Source organism: Lagenorhynchus albirostris, chromosome 14 (assembly GCF_949774975.1).
Source record: "Lagenorhynchus albirostris chromosome 14, mLagAlb1.1, whole genome shotgun sequence".
NCBI lineage: Eukaryota > Metazoa > Chordata > Mammalia > Artiodactyla > Delphinidae > Lagenorhynchus > Lagenorhynchus albirostris.
The window spans coordinates 47,342,122-47,355,501 of record NC_083108.1 but is presented as its reverse complement, the minus strand read 5'-3'; the positions used below and the strand labels follow the sequence as shown (position 1 = coordinate 47,355,501).

Sequence of the window (13,380 nt, the reverse complement as noted above, 5' to 3'; positions counted from 1 at the left end):
TTGAGGAAGGCGGGTATTTATTGAAACTATTCAAATGAAAACACCTTCAAATTTTAAAGTTAGCCTTTGATTAACAAGCAAACACAGGGGGAAAGAGTCATTTTAGATATCTTCTTAAGATAAAGGCTGAAGGTCCATTGTCCCTACATGCCATCCAACAAAATATCCACCGTGGCGCTGAGTCTCCATTTATATCATACAAAGCTCAGTTATCCCACAGACAGGGAACAAAGAGCCCCACTCTCCCCTTTGTGTGACCCACATATGTAAGTAAGTGCACCAGCATGCAGAAGCGCTGCTGGCTGCAGACGATGGTCTGTGGAACTCCTCCAAGATTGCATCCTTTCATGCTGAAAAAACCCATCTCCGTAGCCCTGGTCGTGGACATAGTTTTCTACACTGCGCTTGAAGCTAACCTTGACTTCTGTAACCAGACTGAAGTTTCAATATCATGCGGGGCTTCCTTGCCCATTGTCCATTATACTTTCTCTTAATCATACAAAGCCAGCTCTCCTTCAAGGGAAATCAGTCTCACTTTGCCACTTCTTCCTTCTCTTATTGGCATCCATGAATTTCCCCAAATACTCACATCAATCCTATTGCAGGAACGAGAGTCCTGAATTCCTGAAGGTTAAGACTTTTTGGAACAGAGAAGATTACTTAATTTCCTAGGCCTCTTCAGTGCTATCAATCTATATTCTTTGTTAACCCTGGATGGAGGGCAAAGCCTACGGCAAAACAACAACAACAAAACCAAACCAAAAATCTAACCTCTTCCACCTGGTAATAGATGTCACTTCACCCATATCTGAATGGTAGGAGCACTCAAGAGACAAATTCCACTTGATTTAAGCTTGAACTGGTCATGGAGCATAAGTGGTCCAAATGGACCAATCCTGACTTCCAATATTGTAATGCTCAACAACCTCTTTTTGAGAAAGCACAAAAGACTTAAGAAGTCCCTGGTTTAAGAGGTAAAAGCTAAATACTTTCGTTCATTTACAACTATTTAAATCGTACGCTCAGAGCATTCTGAAACATGGATAGCATTCTGAATTCTAGCTTCCCCATCGGTTTAATTGAACTTTTACAAATTAATAACATAGTCTATTTTATTCCTTTCTAATGTTTCATCTTCTTCTGAAAACTCTACAGTTCCTGGTAATTTGCTGCCATGGGCAGAAATAGAAAGTGGAAATGAAAGAGTTTCAGATATTTTAAGATATGACAACATAGGAAACCTTTAGAAAGGAACATGATTACAATCGCTACCATTTATAAAGTTTTAACTGTGTACCCGTCATGGTGTTAGATATTTTTCCCCTCAAAACAACCATATTAGTTAGCTACTACTATTATTCCCATTTTATGGATTAGGAGACCGAGTTTTTGAAAAGTTCAATAATTCGCCCCAGTCACACAGCAAGAAAGTGGAGACGCTTGGATTTATACTCATTAATCTGACTCTAGTGCCCATTTTCCTAATCACCGTGTTCTCCAATCCTCCCAAGCAAGTCGTGAGCAATAAGAAATTCCAGGAAATAAAAAAAGTTGCTTAATTCTCACACCTGTCCTCTAAGTCACTTATGAAAATGCCCTTCCAGGTGTCCTTTGGGGACAGGAGCTATAAAAAGCATTTAGACATAAAGAAAACAGGCAGGGAGACCTATAGAAAACTGGGAAGGGTATAGAAAGAAATATACGGAAATATGGGCATATTCTATGCCATAATTTTGGTTTCTCTGAAAAAAAGACTATTAATCACTCCATTATCTGGTTTTATAAAAAACACTTTTATTAAAAAAACTAACTTGTACTCTCATAACCCTTGCTACTTGGCCACCTTAACCATCACTAATACCTCTTTAAGGTCTTATGAAAGTCACACCACGTCATTCTTCAGTTTTACTTTCCCTACTCAAATAAAGTTGGGTAGATCATGGCCCAGTGTAAGTCTTCTTTCGTCTTGGCTGACTCAGCTGTACTGTTCTTGTCTCTAGAATTTGTCCTTCTCATTTGACTGTTTATCCATGTTACATTACATTGTGATACATGTGATACGGGTGATATATACATGTAGATGTGATCATCTCTTTATATGTATGCCCGGTCAGCCAACTACAACCAGATTCTATACTCCTTGAGAGCAGGAGATGCATCTCACGTGTTTGTAAGTAAAAAGCAAAAAAAAAAAAAAACAAAAAAAACCTGGATGCTTAAAAACTGTGTGACAAAGAATAGTGGGGGTAAGATTACACAGGCATCTTTATAATTCTTTCTGCCCTGGTTCTCTTCTTCTGAATCTTTATAAATGCATTCATTTATTTATTTATTTTTGGCTGCGTTGGGTCTTCGTTGCTGCAGGCGGGCTTTCTCTAGTTGCGGCGAGCGGGGGCTACTCTTCGTTGTGGTGCGTGGGCTTCTCACTGCGGTGGCTTCTCTTGTTGCGGAGCACGGGCTCTAGGCACGCGGGCTTCAGTAGTTGTGGCTCGCAGGCTTTGTTGCTCCGTGGCACGTGGGATCTTCCTTCCTTCCTTCGACCAGGGCTCGAACCCATGACCCCTGCGTTGGCAGGCAGATTCTTAACCACTGTGCCACCAGGGAAGTCCCTGAATCTTTAAAGAATACAGAGCAGGGCAAATATTCTAAAATTTGAGATTTACAAAGGCACCAACACATACCAGTGCACAGTTGACAAAACAACTGCAAAGACAGTGATCACAAACAAACAACAAATGCCAACAACAAGATCAAACAGAGCAATAATATCAACAATTAACAAAACAAGTGAAAGCAAGGATCGTGAGATTTATCTTTTATATTAAGGTGTAATAACATAGTCTAAATAGGTATTTTTATATATTTTATAAGAAAGCTGTAGATTATATAAACCCTGGATACTTGGCCATAAAAAACCAATCAATTATCATCCTGAGAGGGACCAAATAGATATATTTTTAAAATTCCCCTCACATTCAATTGCAATTTAGTCCTAGTTCAGAAAATCCAGTTCAGCTATCCTCTTTTTCAACAGATTTCCACATGGTATTAGAAGTACACAGTTAACCAGGTTTCATGCAGTAGACAAAATGGCATTGTGGGATTACATTAGTTCGACAGCTGCTTTATGACTATAGTTTCCAGACCAATTTATTTAATATTGATCTTTAAACAAACATCAGTACAAATAAATTTGAGCACTCCAGTCCCGAGATTTTATATCTATAAAAGAGGCCTATGTTCAGAGAAGCAGGGCTGCTTGTATTTCTCCTTTGATTCTGTTTTCTTTGATCCTACCAGGTATCAAATACATCAATGCCAAATTAAAACAAATCCATCTTCAGATAACACTCTGTTTATAATCTTTCGTGCAGAAAGAATTTTTCTATCAATAACTTCCAGCAAGCGTTTTAACCGATCTTTTTATTGCTTTATTCTGACTACTACAAAAGGCAGCAGTGCCTGGTCCTGACTTGAGCTGTAGACCCGGCTCTCCCTGGAATATCTCCCAGTAAGGGCTGAGGCCCATTTCCCCATCTCCAAGCAGCTTGCTCTCTTTAACAATTGCAACCTGGCGGCAGGGATACACCAAGATCCAGCTGCCCCTACTGAGAAAATTGCTGCACAAAGCTAGGGGTTCCGAAGGCCAATCTCAAGATTCTTACGGGACTACAGTTGACCATTCAGAGGAGGGGACAGCTGGGTGCTAAATATAAGTGGGAAAAAAGACTTACATAGGGAAATAGATAATGAATCCTGGGATTAAACACTCGATTCAATTAGGCGGGCATATCTGAATGTGAGGCATAAATGGACCCAACATAATTATTTGCACAGGACTTACTTATGCTCTTTCTTAGTTATCCTGATTGAGTACAGATATGGGGCTCACCAGGGAATGGATACTCCTGGGGTCTGGAGCTGGGATCAAGTTCAAAGGTTTTGGTCACAATTCCTTCATGTCTCTGTCATCTGTTTTTATGTTCATTGAGGTCTACGGATTATATTGATCTTTTGAAGAAATAAAGTTTCTTTTCTGTTCTTTTCTCTTCCCTCCCTCTTCCCTCTTCCTCTCCACCTCTTCCTTCCTTCTTTTCTTTTAAATAGGAATATTCTGGAAACAGAGTAGGTCAGTGGAAAAAGTCTTTGTGGGAAATTAAAAATCCCTTCAGCAAAATATTCAGGTTTTTTCCAGACACCTTGAAACTGTACCATCAAAGGAAGGGATATCTGCTCTGAAACTGTAAGATAATTGTCTACTGTGAGTTATGAATTCTGGTCAGTGAAGGATTGTTTTTAAGAACATTTGAATTTTTTTAAAAAGTCTTTTTACTCTGTCATAAATTAGGGCTCAAGGAGCAAATGAGGGGACACAGTATTTTTATGTTTAACATCAGAGATGCATAAAAGATACAACTATTCAAGACTACTATCCCTCAGCCAATCTAATAGCTGGATGCTATAAATAAAGCAACAAATCTATTATTTATATAAGTACTAGCTTCTGCTATGCCCCTTTCCAGTGCGCTGACTTAAATGAACTTGGAGCATTAAACAAATGTACAGAATAGGAACCACATCTATTGCATTTTCCTAATTTGAAAGGACTCTTCTTCTTTGTTCACCAAACCATTAAAACCGTACATATTCTAGAGATAGATGAGAAGTGTCCATGTGGCTAAATGTGGCTACTTTCCTGCCCCTGAGGAACAGGGTGAAATATAAGGCACAGGGTTTTGTCCACAATGCTGCTGAATCTGAAAGAGGAGGTAGACCCTCCATGTAGCTGGAAGGCGAGGCTTGGCGCTGCTCCGTAACCTCTAAGATGCTACGGTGGGACCAGACAAAGAGGAAGGTTTTCTTTCAGCTGTGTGCGCTGTGGGATGGGTAGAGAATGATTTTTTCCCTCTTAGAATCATTGAGAGGATTAAATGGTGAAACACAGGTGAATCTGCTTTGATAACCAGATATCAAGCCAACATAACATTCATACTCTTTCTTAACTCATAATTATCATCATAAGATATCTAGGAAGGTCACGATTTTATTAAAGGAAGTCCACCTTTTATGGCTAATATCAGCTTCTATACTGGCTGACCAAGGGCTGGGACAGGTGGAAGAGCTAGTCTTCTCTCTCGGTGCCTCGCTTAGCATCCCTACCCACACCCCAGTGTTCCACCAACACATCACTAAATGAATTCCCTTAAGGCATCATTCCGATTGAGAACTCTATACATTTTGTATGTCACCCCCACTGCACCCTTTCACTGGCTAATTCTCAAGGAGTTAGCGCAAAAGAAGGGAAGATATGCCCCAGTCCTGGGTGCTCACTTCCATTGGGATAGTCTGTAATGAGAGATGAGTCAATGGTCCTAATGAGCCTTTGCCATTTGGGTGAGCCATGGGAACTGATGGTCTAAATCTCAGATATCAGCTATGCTCTGAGCAGAAAAAATCCTGAAAACCACTCCTCTACAGACATTCCATTAAAACCTTTACAACAATGAGCATGTAATTATTCACTTCTTGCCCTTTACCTACTGACCGTGAGCATCTGAGACATACTCAGCATATCTTTGTATCCCCAGTCGGTGACAGAGTCCCTGGCATGAACAGATGATGAATGAATGAGTACAGGCTAGAGGAACAAACTCAGAGAGGTGATGATGGTTCTGAAACCATGACATACGAGCAGAGTTTGAAGGAAATGGTGAATGTTGATCTTGGAGGAGAATCAAGAGAAGAGGCATGTCAGCTGCAACAAAATATATGAAGGACTTTATGGCGGAGGAAGGATTTGTTTCTCTCCATGTGGACCAGAGGGTGGAAATTTCAGACAGGATTATAGCATCCTGAGACACCTGCCTTTCCTTCGTCACCCACATCTTCGGGTCATAACTCCTAAATATTTCTGTGTTCCACTTCTTCTCCATTTCCCTTGCCAGAGTCCTGGTTCTGACTCTCATCTAAATCTCTTGGGCTATTTATACTTTGCTGCATGTGGTCTCTCACTCCTCTACTTCCATGCTCTAGCCTGCCGCAGGTCTTATTATGTTGTCCCCTGATTAAAATCTCTTGGAAGCCTCTCCGCTATCCTCAAAATAAAACTCAACTTCCTTGGCTGGGAAACAGGGTCTCTGAGGATCTAGTTGCTCCCTGAGTCTTTAAACTCCATGCTTTAGGCATACTCTTCTCTCTGACTGAATACCCTTCTTCCCTGGCCCTCCTGAGGGGCTTGGACTCATCATTCAAGATTCTGCTCCGAAGTATCCGCTTTTATAAAGTCTCACTTGCCCCTCACAGGCATGTTCATGTAGCCACTTCCCTGTCTTCTCATAACTAACACCTTGTGGTTTAGTACATTTCAATTATTTATATTTTTATTACCTTGAGGAAAGGTAACATTCTATTTACCTTTGTATCCCATTAATTTTGTATCCCATTTATTCAACATTTTATTTACTTTGTTGAGTAAATATATGAATGACTGGGCGATTTACTCTGTAAGTGGATCTTCAAAACTAGGACCAGGCTCTTTGGGGAAGTGTTGATTCCTTCACCAGCTGAACCAGGTGTTCAGCTGATAGGCTGGATTAGACTTCTATAGGTTCTTCCAGCTTCTTCCCTCCACTCCCACCCCCTTAGGGCTTGGTGAGCAATGGGGTAGGAGAGAGTCAAGGCAGGCACGTGTGTAGAAGTTTAATCAGAGCTTTTCTGTTAAGGCAAGGAGACTAGTCAGAAAAATCAGAGCTGGCTTCCACCGTTCACAGACGATAAACTAGTCCAGGATCTGGGTTCAGTCCTGTAAGAGCCTCCCCCCCAGCCCCCTGCCCAAGCTGAGCCTATCAGGTACAGTGAGAGAGGATTTCATTTAGGGACTCATGTTACACAAACAAGAAATGATTTTGATAAACAAAAGGGACACTTTGATAAACAAAAGGGACACTTCGATAAACAAAAGGGACTTTTTTTCCCAAAGTCCTTTCTTGCGGGATGAGGGTCAGCACATTTGCGCCCTTGATGTTGGTTCCTAATGATTATTTCTTACATGAGAGAGTATAAACACTAACATATCATTCCACTGCTTGCAGAGATCTCCCAGAGTATTAAAGAGCAATGATTTACAAGTTCTACTTTTATGAATCCACACAGTGGAATCTTTCTACACATTTGTAAGCACTAGCCATCTGGGAGATCACAGGTCTGCAAGATCACAGATCATAGATCACAGATCAATGTCTACGTTTAGGCATTTACTTAATGCACTCCAAGGGCAATTTAGAAAATTGTACTCTAGTGGTCCCCCAGACTCAATGCCCCTCCCTAAGTGCCTAACCAATTACCAAGGGGATGCTTTTGCTGCTAGAGAGAATTTAACTTTAAAAAAAGTTTTAAATCTGGTACTACTGATAGCCTGGAAGATTATGATCTTGTGTTATGAGACAAGGAAGAATGCCCTTTTACAGAAAACTGCTCTCTCTGCCTAAATTCAACTTAAAGTTTTGCACATAGGTTTAAGATCTCCTTCAAATTTAATTTCATGAGGCGCGAATTCAAACTCTCTTTTCTACCCTTAAACGTAGCGCTTGATTATTTTTTCATACTTTGTTGGCATTGGTGAAAACAGTGTAACTACTAGAGATAAGGTTAAAATGCAAAGTTACAGGTTACTACAGTTCTATAAGAGTCACTGGGACAAAAGTGATGGAAGTTACTCTTACTTAAATCTGACCAAAATACCCCCAACACTGAAAAATGTGTAGGTACCTTTCCTACCACACAAACTACAAGAGCTTTTAAAAATAATTACCTACCAACTGTGAAGCAGTCAGTTAGGAACAGAGGGTGCTTACTGTTCTGAAGTGAATTTTTTTAATGGTTCTGATAACTGTGTTTATTATGTCTTTTGGTACATGCAGTGATATTACTAAGTGTATCTTTTTTTTAAAATAGATCTTTATTGGAGTATAATTGCTTCACAATACTGTGTTAGTTTCTGTTGTACAACAGTAAGTGTATCTTAATGCCGTCGGTGTGGAGAATGTCGATCAGCTAAAATTTCAATTTGCATGTCATCTACACTAATATTTTAAGCAATTCGTTTGATCATGTAAATGGGAATCATATTGCCACAATTCTCTAATAAAAATCTGTGCTTTTCAATTAAAAATCTACTTCCTATACTGTCCATAAAAATTCCCTCCCCATCAGGATTTATGAAGTCATGGGGAAGCCTGCGTGGTCCTGCCCCCTTTCCTGTTATCTTTTGGTGCCAGGGATAATGAGAGACTTGACAACGTGGCTTCAGGTTGGAATTAAAAGCCTATAGCTCTTCCCACTCTGGTTTTATGGGGCCTGGCTGCTGAGACTTCACAGGACCTCGCTGAAACGACCTGTCTACTTGAGCGCCACCTGGTCCCACCCGGCGAGGCCTTTGGATCAAACCCTTCTCGTGTGAATACAGACAACGTCTGGGAAACCGTGGTGCGGATGTCTCCACAGAGAATCACAGATGCTGTCAGGACCTAACTTCACACTCAGACATTTGATGCATTTTAAAAAGGGATTCAGCCTCAGACTCAAACAGGCAGATGGATGGCCTAACACTTCAAAGGCTTTGTAGCAGGACTGCCGTTTTTTTTCCTTTGTCCCATAACCCGTTCTGCTTCTCCTCCTTCACCCCAGCATGCCTCTGCATGGTTCTGAAGGAAGTGACAGTCTCACCAATCCTAACAGAACACCACAGAATAAGCACCGATCCATTAATTCCCTTATACAATCCCGAGCTTTTCCAGTTCTAACATCAATGGTTCCAAGCAATCAGGGATGGGCGCAGGGAGGAGTCACAGAAACAGCGACAAAACTAAAGAAGCAATAAGACAACACCCAGTTCTGTGTTGTGCTGTGGCTGGGAAACGGGGAGTATCTTCCAACTTGGAACCTGCTCTGCCCTCACAGTCGATTCCTGCCAGCAAAGTGAAGGTATCCTAGATCGCAGGAAAGGCTGATTGCATTCTGGTTCAGGCCATCGAGGAAAAAAGCCCCAAGTCCAAATTGACCTTTTCCTTAAAGGGTTTATTTTGACAACTGACAAAGCAATTATTAAATCAGAAATATGCTGGCAACTGAAGCTGCTGATGTCTACACAAGTTCAAAAATTGCTGCTTTTCCATTAATTAATTATGGGGTTTACACAAGTTGGTCAATTGACACGGAATGTGGACAAAGGATTTTCCCCTGAGACATCCAGAAACAGGTGCATACCTGTCTTGCCTCTAACCCTGATGGAACCTGATGCCACGAAAATGTTGAGCGTTCTACAGAAGCCTAAGGTGGAGGTGAAGGAGGGGGGGGCAGAATAGGCAAAAGTGGGCTTCAGAAGTTTTAATCAATCAGTCAACACATTCTTATTATAAGCTAGGGTGTCAACTTCACCCCAAGTTGGAGAAGATGACATTATGTGCCCCTTCACATTTTGAAATTTAATGGGAGAGTGGAGACAATATTTACTTATGTGAAATCACTTGTAAATAACCCAAACCCAGTTCTGGATGGGTTAGGATTGCCAGGAATAGGAAAGGGGAGACAAGCTGCATCTTTAAAGAAGAGCATCTATTTATAGGTATGGTGGAATATACCTGGGGATAAACTCAGAGAAGATTAAGCTGAAAAGGACCTTAGAGATTGTCTAATACAAAAACCTTCATATAACCCTCTTTATAAATAAGGTGAAATGGATTTGTTTATAGTCTTTCGGTTAGAATGGCAGAGCTAGACTGACAGTCCAGTTCCCATCAACAACCTGCCCTGTGATCTTTCCACAGTGCCCTTCCTCTATGTATGTTCTGTACAATAACCTACATGTCGATGTTCTCTATTTAATAAGCAACATTTCCTCATGCGTGTTCACTTCTTCAAAGCAGAGATGCACATATTCACACATGTGCATATGCACATAAATAGGAAGTATTCTAAAAAGTCTAAGACGCTAAATGGAAAGACTGGACCTGGCTTAATCCATTCGTGTCTTGACTTAAATTTGATGTGTTGTCTATATCCATGTTTCAGGCAAGAGTATTTTCTTCATCTGTTGACTGTTGTAATTTGCAAAGGCCAGTATCCTTTATATACTACACAATTTAAAATGTACATGCTACATTCTCAAATAGTTAAGAAGTTAAAATATATGTACATTAAACACCACTAAAAAGAAAAATAGCAAAAAAGTGGAAAAATAATGTTAAAAGTCAAACATCTCATAGCGTTAAAATATCTCATAGCGAAGTGTTCTTTTAAGTCAATAAGATAGTGACAAATGCTAATTTTTAATGGCCATAAGGCATGAATAAGTTCTTTCTAAAATACCAAATAAAAACGGTGAATAAAAGATGAAAAAAATCAATCTCACCAGTAATAAAAATGGAAAATTAAAATGAGGCATTGTTGGTACGTATCAGATGGAGTTTTCTAAAATTAAAACCGTCTATTTTTTAAAGGTCCATTACTCAGTGCGGTCGAGGGCATGAAGACATGGGTCTTCTCACACACAGAGGGAGTTGTATATCAGGACAACTTTTCTGACCAGAAATCTAAAAATTCGTATGAAGAGCTTTAAGAATTTTCCCATACTTTCTTATAAGAATTTATCCTAGGACCTTCCCTGGTGGTGCAGTGGTTGAGAATCCACCTGGCAATGCAGAGGACGCGGGTTTGATCCCTGGTCTGGAAGCTCCCACGTGCCGCGGAACAACTAAGCCCCTGCGCCACAACTACTGAGCCTGTGCTCTAGAGCCCGAGAGCCACAACCACTGAGCCCACGTGCTGCAACTACTGAAGCCCGCACACCTAGAGCCCATGCTCCGCAACAAGAGAAGCCACCGCAGTGAGAAGCCTGCTCACCGCAACGAAGAGTAGCCCCTGCTCGCCGCAACCAGAGAAAGCCTGCGTGCTACCAAAAATAATAAAGATAAAAAATAATAATAATTAAAGAATTTATCCTTAGGAGGTAATCAGAGATTATGGAGGAGAATGTTCATGACAGTGCTGTTTAGAAGAGCAACATATTGGTAACAATTCAAAATGTCCAGCTCGGAATGTCCAAGTGCATTGCTTCAATAAAGATGAGCCTGAGTATTTGAACGGCTATTTTATAATCATTAAGGTATATAAAGAGTCAGTGTATCTCAGTGGCTTAGAACGCAATCTCTGGACCTCAAACTGCTCAGTCCAAATCCTGCCAACTGTTAGCTTTGTGTCCTTGGGCAAGTTACTTAATCTTTTAGTGTCTCAGTTCCCTCAAGTATAAAGTGGGGGTAACAGCAGTACCTGTCTCACAGAACAGTTGTAGCTTAGATAAATGGATTCACATACTTAGTCAGAATGGTACTGACAAATTATAAACACTCAATAAATGTTAATTATATATTTGATATATTTGAAGAATATTAATGACATGGGAATATGTGCATTATATAATAATATTAAAAAAGCAGAAAGCACTCAAAATGTTATATTGTATGGTAAGATCACATTCATATTTAAAGTATATACATCTGTCTGTATATTTGTATAAATAAAGGGCTGAAGAAGAAAAATTTGAAGAATATATACCAAAATGTTATCACTTGGCTCTTAGAGTAGAGGCTGTAAGTAATTAATTTTCCTTTATACTTTTCTGCATTTTCCAAATTGGCCATAATCAGAAAAATTACAGATTATTCAAAGAAAAAATAGAAATAGTTTTTCTCTCTCTCTTTAGTCTTTGATTTTCAGGGAAGGAATTTTCAGAGGAAAGGAAACACCACTAAGTATGAAATCATTAAAGCACGGAAAGAAAAGTTGCCTAGGACAGTAAAGGAGACTGAAAAACACAGGGAAGAAGGGAGGAAAGGAAATGAAATGAGGTAAGTTAAGAAGAGATGAACAGGGCTTCCCTGGTGGCACAGTGGTTGGGAGTCCGCCTGCCGATGCAGGGGACACGGATTCGTGCCCCGGTCCGGGAAGATCCCACATGCCGCGGAGCGGCTGGGCCCGTGAGCCATGGCCGCTGAGCCTGCGCGTCCGGAGCCTGTGCTCCGCAGCGGGAGCGGCCACAACAGTGAGAGGTCCGCGTACGGCAAAAAAAAAAAAAAAAAAAAAAAAGAAGAGATGAACATACCAAACAGAAAAAATCAAGGAAGGAAACAGGAAGCAAGTAACTGTGCAAAGACCTAGGAGATAAATCAGAACAGAAAATGCAGAGGAAGCCTGGCCGACTGTCACACCTCTGCATGTCCAGAGTGGTTGGCCAGGTCACCGCTGCTCACAAGAGCCTTCTTTACAGTGAAATGTGAGGTGCTGCATTACAAGAAAATGGTTAAAGGTAACCGAGAAGCTGATCACTATCAATTAAGCCATGCTCACTTGGCCCGGAGGGGTGTATCCTACAAAGTGAGCCAAACAGTTTCTTCCACAATTTTCTTTTTATTTCCTTCATAGTACATTTATTTGCTGTGCTACCCAAAGTTTGGATAACACCAGAATCCAGGTATATCCTCAGGGCAGGGGAGAGAGAACAACGTGATCTAATGATCACCGCCTTACCACACTTAAGTTTCCTTCAATTACTGGCTGAGGAAATCATCTAAACGAGGAAATGTGTGAAGGCTGCTTTCTACAGAGGAGAAATGATTAATATTGAATAACAAAAAAGAAGCCAAAGAATTAAAATGGACTTTTTAGGGTTGTAAAATTGAAGATGAATTACTGTCACGCCTGTGGATAACAAGGGGCTGTATTCAAGTTAGGTCTGCATTGATTCAGCGGGTCAGTGCAAAATTCAGAGTCGTCTGGTCCACATAGGAAAGACTGGAGAGAGAAAAGAAACCCTGAGACTTGATAGGGACTAGAAAGAAGAAAAGGTCTTAAAGTAGGGGCCACTTCAACACACACAATGTAGAAATTTCGTATCAAGGTCAACTGAATCACACTTGCCAGGAAGGGCACAGGACCCAATATGTGCCTTTGAACAAGTTCCTCGGCCTCCTCACTGTAAAGCCAGGATAATAATATAACCGGCTTACACTGGAGGATGAAGTGAGACAACCCCTGTGAAATGCTAATCTCGGTGCAAGGTATTCTACAAGTGATAGCTGAAAAATAGTATAAAATTAGCAAAAGAAAAGGGGTTATTATTTTGTAACTAGATCAGGAAATGCTTAAGGAAATACTCTGGGAGGATCAGAGAGAAGAAATGAGGATGTACAGAGGCCACCAGACAACCCAGCCTCAGGAACAGTCTTTCGGCTCAAAGGGGAATTCTGTTAGACACAATCTGAGTTAGCCCTCAAAGGGTTATTTTAGTGGTGTGTTATTCTATCCATCTTTGCTGGCAGGGCAACA

At 40.6% G+C, this 13,380-nt stretch overlaps 1 protein-coding gene across 4 annotated transcripts in view; it reads right to left on the bottom strand.

Moving 5' to 3' along the window:
- Nucleotides 1–13,380, bottom strand: part of ZNF521 (zinc finger protein 521) — a 281,338-nt gene that overhangs the window by 82,702 nt on the left and 185,256 nt on the right. The window contains exon 7 of one of the 4 annotated variants that reach the window (XR_009534744.1): nt 4,799–4,876. The exons of the other annotated variants lie outside the window; for them this stretch is intronic. The gene's annotated coding sequence lies outside the window, so the exon portion shown is untranslated. Of the gene's footprint in view, nt 1–4,798; nt 4,877–13,380 lie in introns of those variants that run through there. 4 annotated transcript variants of the gene reach the window in all.